Raw genomic sequence first — 9,174 nt, 5'->3', positions numbered from 1 at the left:
TTTTTTGAGACAGGATCTGGCTCTGTTGCCCAGGCTAGAATGCAATGGCACAATCTCAGTTCATTGCAACCTCTGTCTCCCAGGCTCAAACAATCCTCCCAACTCAGCCTTCCAACAGTCATGTGCCATCACATCCAGCTAATTTTGTATTTTTGTAGAGATGGGGTTTCACCATGTTTCCCAGGCCAGTCTCAAACTCCTGGGTTCAAGCTATCTGCCCACCTCCACCTCCCAAAGTGCTGAGATTACAGGCGTGAATCATCACACCTGACCCAAAATTGGTAGCTTTTGAAAATAGCTAGTACTTTCTTAGAAAAATGTGTCCAATATGGCCTGAATTTGCTGAAATGCACATACCCCCATTAAATTAACAAGAGCAAACCATGGGAGAACATCCTTGGTACTTTTCCAAGGGTTGAATTCTAGACTCATTTCTGCTGGCTCAAGTTCAATTCATTGGCTTGTCAATAGCTCTCCACTGAGTTCAGTGGAAGACCCAGCTGCGCTCTCTCTCTCTCTCTCTCTCTCTGTGTGTGTGTGTGTGTGTGTGTGTGTGTGTGTGTGTGTGTGTACCATACTGGGAAACATGGGAAATGTCACTAAAACTCCTTGAATGCCATAGCATGTGGCATTTCTCATTCTGGAGAGATTTGTTCAGCTATACTTAAGAAGCAGCCCTTCCTTATCTTTGGCAGATTTACTCTTTGTCTTTCTTATGTCTAGAAAATGTCTTTTAAAATACTAAAGAAAAAGAGAGAGATGGGGGATAGAACATATTCCAAAAGAAAATCAATGCTATATTATAAACATTCAACTGTTTCTTATTAAATCAGAAATAGCTGAGTCAAAAGTAAAAACCATGATGGCTATGACAAATGGTGGGTGATAAATAAAAGTGATCTTTCCCCTGAAGCTGTTTCACTTCCTCATCATAGAATGGCATGCCCTGCATATATGTGTGCCTATACCTAAACTTGTGCTGGATCCACTCTCTGCTGGTTTTCCTCTGATGTACCTCTATTGCTTCTACTCATTGACTTTTCTGTTTCTAGTTAAAAGCATAATATATTCACTGACTCTTCTTTTATATAAAATTGGTCATTTTGGAATTACGATCTATTAAAAAGTTCAGTACTGTAAAATCTAGGTAAAATTAAGCAATAAACTGACTCTCTTTCTTGCTAGAGAAAAATTATGCCTGTATGCATACTTATAATATACTTACAAGAACTCAGTGGGATCTAAATAAAATTGGTCTGAAAGAAAGATATCTAAATATAAGCTAAGATACATCATCGTCATTTACTTGAGCATTCTAATTCTCATACCACCATACATAATATTATAATAATGTCACTAACATGGTGAAGGTTTTGTAGTTGACAAAAATATCCAAAATTGATTAAGTTGTGAATAATAATAAGCTATGAGTACCTTTTAATTTTAGGTTAACAATTCCCAAAGGCTTTAAAATCAACCACATCCAGAAACATTTGCTTGTACTTTTTTTTAATCTTCTCTATACATCAATATATAGCAAGAAAGGAAAACATCTATCTCTATTATAAACACAAAAACACTAAGTAAACTTTCATTTGGATATGTCGCTCTGTGTACAAAAAGACAATCAATGTATTAGCTGAATATTTCTCCAAATGTGAAGACATGGTTTTCTTTTTAGTTTTGCTTTTTATTTAAGTTCTAGCAAATTCCACATCCACTGGTGACAGTTGTAGAGAAATAATCACTACCCATTAAATACTAATAGCTTATTAGCAATATCACAAATAAAATGACATAGCAGTAGCAACAGAATAATATTTATTTCACCTTAGCAACCCTAGAACCTAGCCCATTGCTTAAATTCATTAAATAAATAAATAAATAAATAAATGGACAAATGAACTAAAAACAAATTGCTTCAAAAAAATCTCTTCCTACATGCTTTTCACTTTAAGGAATAAAAATATAATGTTTTCTACAACCTTGGAAATAATCATGAAAAATATGAATTTAATACAGAATCTAAAAACTAAGAATTTAAGTCTTTAAATGACTCTTTGAATTTTTATTCTTATCTTAAAAAGCAGATGAGTTATATGATTCAGTGTAAGTAGATTGACATTTGCAACATATGTCAATATGGACCTAAGAAATCAGCCCTCATTTGGATGTGAATATAACTACTACTTACCCATAGCCAGTGACTCCCTTTGACTGAGTAACTAGTAAGGCCCCGATAGGCATATTCAGAACATTCTCTAGTATTCCAGTCTGTTGAGCAGTGATGACTTGATGAGCCAAATTCTGTAATTTGTTACTTGATAAGGATGAAATCATTCCATTGCTCCTTACTGTTGGCAAATCACCAATTTCGATGACAATCACTTTTGAGATAGTTTCCACGGTTGTTGGTGGTGAAACCCTGTATGAGTTCATTTCCATCATGAGAGGTCTACGTTGACTGACTCTTCTATAATGACTAGCACAAGTCACAGTAGGGCAATTGCGCTTTCTTTTTGCTCTACTGTCAGCAATGGCCTTTAAGGTCTCTTCATGGCCAGGCATCTCATGAATAAATCTGATTTGGTTGTGGCCAATCTGTAAGAAATTACTTAGTCTTTCAAGCATTACCATTTCCCAGCCCTTTTCTAAGACTGAAACCATAACAGTGAGGGCCAAGTGAATGGAAACACCTGAGCGTATTTCAATGGGCTCCTCTCCCTGTAGGACAACATACAAGAGGTTATCCATGATGCTGAAATAGTTGGCACCAGTAGATTCATTCAGCAATAAGGAAGTTGACTGAACCAGAGTGGGTGGAATAAAACTTTCCCCTAAGAAGACGTGGGGGCTCTGGAGTTCATGGTAAAATATAGCCAAGAGAAGTTTGGAGGTGCTTTTGTTCCCCAATAGAAAAAAACGTAAAACTTGAGGAGTGTGATCCATGAAGCAGACCTTGGTGATCTGCCGGGTGGGTAAGATAGAATAGAAAGTAGACACTGACCCAGAGGTAGAGCAGGGAAAATTGGCATTTACACTACTAAAAATGTCAACAAAACCACTAGTCACAGATACAACTGGATATAACTTCTTGTTTGCCCAAGTGGCATCAGCACTATCAAGAACTAGGACCACTTGGTCAGTCTGTTTGCAGATAAATCCCTGTATCAGAAATCGGTATGTACATTTCTGTTCTTCTCTAAATGTACCTATAAAAGAAAAGAAACAAAACAAGCAGTTTATGAGTTACAATCTCTCAATGATGATTTGTAATCCATCACTCTCCGCATCATTTATAATCTGATAAAATATTTATTAAACATTTAATTGTGCCAGATACTGAGAGTATAAGGAAGTGTAAGGAAGACTGGGACAAAATATAAAAAGATAAATACATTAAATAATAGTTCTTTAATATATTTTAAAAATATATGTTATATAATATGTTATTTAAAATTAATAATGGAGATAATAACTGAGAAAAGGAGTTTAAGAAGTAAAAGAATCAAGACAATGAAATAATCATAATCATTAAGGGGCCCTGAGGAAAAAACAAGGGCCATGTAACACAAAATACTTCACCTCTGGTCACCAAATGTGTAGGTATTTCTCCACACCAACAACCAATTCTCCAGTGGATACAAACTGGGTGTCATATAATTTAACCCAATTCTGACACTAAACAAAGTTAGTGTAGACTCCATGAGGGAAGGGCTCAGTCTTACAAAAGCACCCCCATTTCATATGCCAGTTGCAAGTACCAGGTTGTGGTCTGTGCTTCTGAACAACTGGCTATAAATCAGGGCTCTCATGACGCCCTCCTTGAATTCAATTACTTTTCTAGAGCTGCTCACAGAACTCAGGGAAACATTTACTTACGTTTTCTCATTTATTATAAAGGATATTACAAAAGATGCAGACGAACAGACAGATGGAAGAGATGCATAGGACAAGGCATGTGGGAAGAGGCATGGAGCTTCCACGCCCTCTCTGCATGTTTCGCCTTCCAGACACTTCCATGTGTTCAGCCACCTGAAAGCTCTCCCAATCCTGTCCTTTTGAGCTTTCATGGAGGCTTCATTATGTAAGTATGATTGACTAAATTAATGGTTGTTGGTGGCTGACTCAACCTTCAGAACCTCTGCCCACCCCTAGGATGGGGCTGATGAGGAGATGAAGCTTAAAGTTCCAACCCTCTAGTCACATGGTTGGTTCCCCTGGCAACGAGCCCCATCCTAAGGCTATCCAGTAGTTGGGCCGTGTGCTCATTAGAAAAAAAGACATTCCTATCACCCAGGAAATTCCAAGGGATTTAGGAACTGTGTATCAGATATTTCTATCACTCAGGAAATTACAAACATCTTATCAACCAGAGTCAAAGATCAAATCAGCAACCACAATCAAAGATCAGATATTTGAACAGAAGAGTCTCATAGCACTACCAATTTTGATAGCTCTGCCTCAGGAACCAAGCAGATACCTATAGATATCTGTATCTATATCTGTATCTCTATCTGTATCTATCTATCTAGATATATCTATATATCTGGATATATCTATACATGTAGATATATATGTATATATATCTATATACGTAGATATATATATACATATATATACACACACACACCTATGTAGGTAGATAGATATATATCTACATGATGATTTGTAATCCATCATTCTCACCAACATCTATAATCTGATAAAATATTTATTGAACATCTAATTGTGCCAGATACTGAGAGTGTAATTATATATATATATATATATATATATATAATATACATATTATATATCTAGATCTATGTACATCTAGATATATAATATATAGATACAGATACAGATATATATATGGATATATAATCTCATAATATCATAGCTCCATAATAGAAATAGGGTACAAGAGAAGGGTAGTAACATCTAAGTGGGTGGGGGAAGAGGTAGATGGAGGGAATGGGTAGAACAGAGGAATTATGGAGGCATATTAAAATTGAAGAGGTATGTCTGACTGACTAGATTGTGAAAGAGTTTAGATGTCAAACTATATAATTTTCTCATACTCTATTTTTCCCTAAACATAAAAAGTAAAGAAATAAAAGAGGAGGGAAAGAAGAAATTAGTAACTTGGGAAGTTGTTGATATTCAAGAGCCCAAGTTAAGGACAGTGAAGGTTAATATAAATATTTAAAGGAACCGCGTTATTCATTATTTTCACCATTCCTAATACTCCCTCTGTGAACCTAGAATAGTTCTTGTTTTGAAACCACAGGGATATTTTATCTTCCAATAAAGAATTTCTTTGATTTAAAATTTATATTCACAAAATATTCTGCATTGTTTTCTAGATTTTTAAAATTTGCCTTAGTGCAAGTGCCTCAAAGTAGCCTAAGAAGTGGAAAAAAAATCAAATTATTTTGTAGGAAATACTATATTTGAGTATAATCTAGCCTTTCCTATATCCTTCCATTCATATAATATAATTATAAATCTATCCTAAACCTGTCCATGGTGTCACTAAATTTAACTACTAAAGTGTTGCTTCAGGAGTAGGGCACACGGTTCATTACTTCTTCTTCAACAATAACAGCAAAAACAGGGATGATTAAAAGTCACAAGGAATATTATAAAATATTTAAAACAATAATTATAATCTTACTATATTAATATTTTGGAATGAAGTTAAAACAGTACTTTTATGGGGGAATTTATAGTGTTAAATGCTTATATAAGCAAAGAATTGTCTAAGAGAAATGCCCTATGGTACTATCTTAAGACTTTAGAAAAAAGATATAATAGACAGCATGGTGACTGTAGTTAATAATACTGCATGGTAGAATTTAAATTTGCTAAGAAGGTAGATCTTAAATATTCTCAACACAGACACACACATGTACACACAAGCAGAAAGGTAACTAAGAGGTAAAGGATATATTAATTAGCATTCACAATGTGTATGTATATCGAAACATCACATTGTATAATATATCCTAACCAGCCTCATGAAAGCTGGAAAAAAATAAAAGACCTGCATGACAAAAAAAAAAAAAAAAAAAAAAAAAAAAAAAAAAAAAAAAAAAAAAAAAAAAAAAAAAAAATTTTAAGGAATTTAGAAAAAGAGCATAGCAAAGTCAAAGAAAGGAAATAATCAATATGATAGCAGAAATCAGTGAAGCAGAAAAGAAACAAACAACAACAAAACAAAATAAAACAACAAAGAAAGCGGTTCTCAGAAAACAGCAACAAAATTGACTAACACTTTCCTAGACTACTCAACATAAAAAGAGAATACAAATCACCAATTTCAAGAATGAAAGAATAATTACCATTACAGATCCTGCAGATAAAAAATAAGAAACTATTACAAATGAATTTTTTGCCAACATATTCAACAACTTAGATGAAGTAGCCAAATTTCTTCAAAATGACACAAGTTAAAACAGAAATTTTGACCTGTTCTATGTCTCTTAATAAAATTGGATTCATTACATTGAATGCTAAATGATTAAAGAAAAATTTAATTATCAAATTTAAAGTAATAGTCACTTTCACATTGTGTTTCTTCCCTATGATTATATAATAGGATAACTCTAATGTTAATCAAGAGTTGTCTTCAGAAGCATGGATCCAGTGTGAAGGGAATTAATTGCATGGTCTTACTGGCCCTAGAAATTTTGTTTTGGGATCCTTACAGACCAATCTCTACTACATTTACATCTTTTCCAGATAAGATAGTTAGGATTTTCCTCATGGAAAATCCTTGAATCACAGTGGTTTTCCTTTTTCTAAACTTGGCAGCCAACTATCCTTTCTACACATTTTTTTTCCAGCCATATTGATGTCACTGATTAATCACTCACATTCCATCCAATTTTATGAATCTCTGGCTTTGTTCTTCCTGCTTCTCATCGAGGAGATATAATGTCTTAAAGTGACCTCTACAGATGTACATTTCTGTTAGAATTATGAATAATTAAAATAAAACAATCATTTCCTTTGTTGATGATTCTTAATCATTCTCTGCTACCATTTAACTCTATATAATTTGATTAATCACATATTGTAGACATCAGTGTTCTTAAGGGTTATTTCTCTGGGCCAGGGACAGTATCACATCTCTAAATCACCACAAAGGTCAACATTCTACCTCAAACACAGTAGATGCTTTTAATATATATTAGCTGATTGATATGTAATGTCCTTTTCAAAATTCCTATTCTTCAAATCACTTTATGTGTTCTTGCCAGGTGTCTAATTATAAGACTCTTACTCTACAGTACAAACACATTTTAAGTCAACTCAGCATAACAATAATAATTGAATATATCACAAAAAATTATTGTATTGTCCTCTAAATTTATTCCTAATACATGTTAGGTCAATGCTATAATGCATCTATTTCACATGTATCCATAAGATTGAAATTATGGCTGACTATACTTCTATAAATTTTCTTCTGCTATTATATCACATAGTTGATTTGTCCACAACAGTTTCTGTTGTAATAAAGCATTTTTGGAACAATTTGTTTATTCATTAAATAAATACCTATGGAGAAACATGAGTTTTTCTTGCACACCTCCATTCCTTAAGACAGGTACCTTCCAAGGCCAACATAACAAAAATAGGCCATTTAGAATGTAATTCACATTTTTTTAGAGTAATAACATACAGGAGCTATATTAGTAGGATGTATTCCTTCAAAGAGGTCTAGTGATAAAGTTCGTTTTAACTTATTTATTTATTTATTTTTACATATTCCACCCAGAAGCCAATCCATCATAAAGACTGGTCACCAAAGTCAGTTCTGCCCTAAGGATCCAAAGTTCCCCATTCCACTATTTAATCATGACACTGGATGAAAAAGAGTATGACATACTACCTAGGTAGAAGGCAGTAGCTTGAGAAGGAAAAAAAGAGACAAAAAAGAGATGAGTTTGAATGGTGCAGGATTGCAGCCTGAGAGGGCACAATCTCAGCTGAAAGTGTGTGATGCAGAGCACTTGCACACCCTGGCAAGTTTAGCTCAGGCCCAGTGCCCATGAGGAAACTCAGGAATAAGATGACAGAAAATGAAGTCAGCAATGTTCATGACACATTGGAACTTTGTATAAATTTAATTACAAACCCTAGATTGTGGTAAGGAGTTGAATAAACATTTATTTGGATTCTTTGTGCATGCAGTAAGATTTTGTTACTATGGCTCCTCTCTCTTCAATAAAAGGAGCTAGTTGCCATATTGTTATTATTAAACACTGTGCTAAAACTAGCGATCAAATGCCAAGCTTCTCAACTATGTGTTAGTTATTTGCTTGTTTAAACTTAGCCAATTACCTTCTTGATTGCAAAGGAATTAGTGCAGTGCCAATTACACACATTTTTTTTATTCCTATTTTCTCCTATTTTTATGTTTTAAACCTTTGTGTATGAACACCTTGCTATGAAAGGACCAAATGGATTTCAACTTCTCATATCTGGTTGGAGATTTACCCCTATTACCTTCACAAAGTTGATAATTAGTATCTTATTTAAATAAAAAGTTTCATCAAATATTAGTCATTATAAAATATTCTCACCATGCTTTCCTTTCTACACTCCCCAAAAATGAAAAATATACTTGTTTTGATCCAAGATAAGAATAAAGACTATTTACTTTTTTGGTTCAGATCTTCTTGACAAAACATAAAACAAATAAGATATCTTTTCTCCAGAATATAAACTTTACAATTTTTTCTACCCTGGAAAAGTACTGTACAAAAAATCTGTAATAAATAACAAATAAATTATATTTTAAAGCTATGCAGACTTGTGACAGATATACTGTTTTTCTAGCCCATTGTTTCTCAGAAGTCAGAGCTGAGGTTTCTTTGATAGTAGTATGAGAATAATGATTGAGATGTGACTGCCCCAAACTCTTTATAGAGATGAAGCTATATACAAGTAGCTTTACCCACCAAAGGGAAAAATGATCTGTATAGCAGTTACATTATTGTAGATAAGTAGAAAAATTACCTTCTATAAAGTTAAAACAGACCCCCAAAACTCCCACAAATTAAATAATCCCACCAAACATTAGTCATCTCTGATAGTACAAACCTATTTCAGCAGGAATTTCTAACTTAGAATTTTGACAATAAGGATTCTATAGAAACGACATGCTTTACATGAGCTGAA

Source organism: Cebus imitator, unplaced genomic scaffold (genome assembly GCF_001604975.1).
Source record: "Cebus imitator isolate Cc_AM_T3 unplaced genomic scaffold, Cebus_imitator-1.0 Scaffold248, whole genome shotgun sequence".
Lineage (NCBI taxonomy): Eukaryota > Metazoa > Chordata > Mammalia > Primates > Cebidae > Cebus > Cebus imitator.
The sequence above is the reverse complement of the archived record's forward strand: the minus strand, read 5'-3'. Positions refer to the sequence as shown.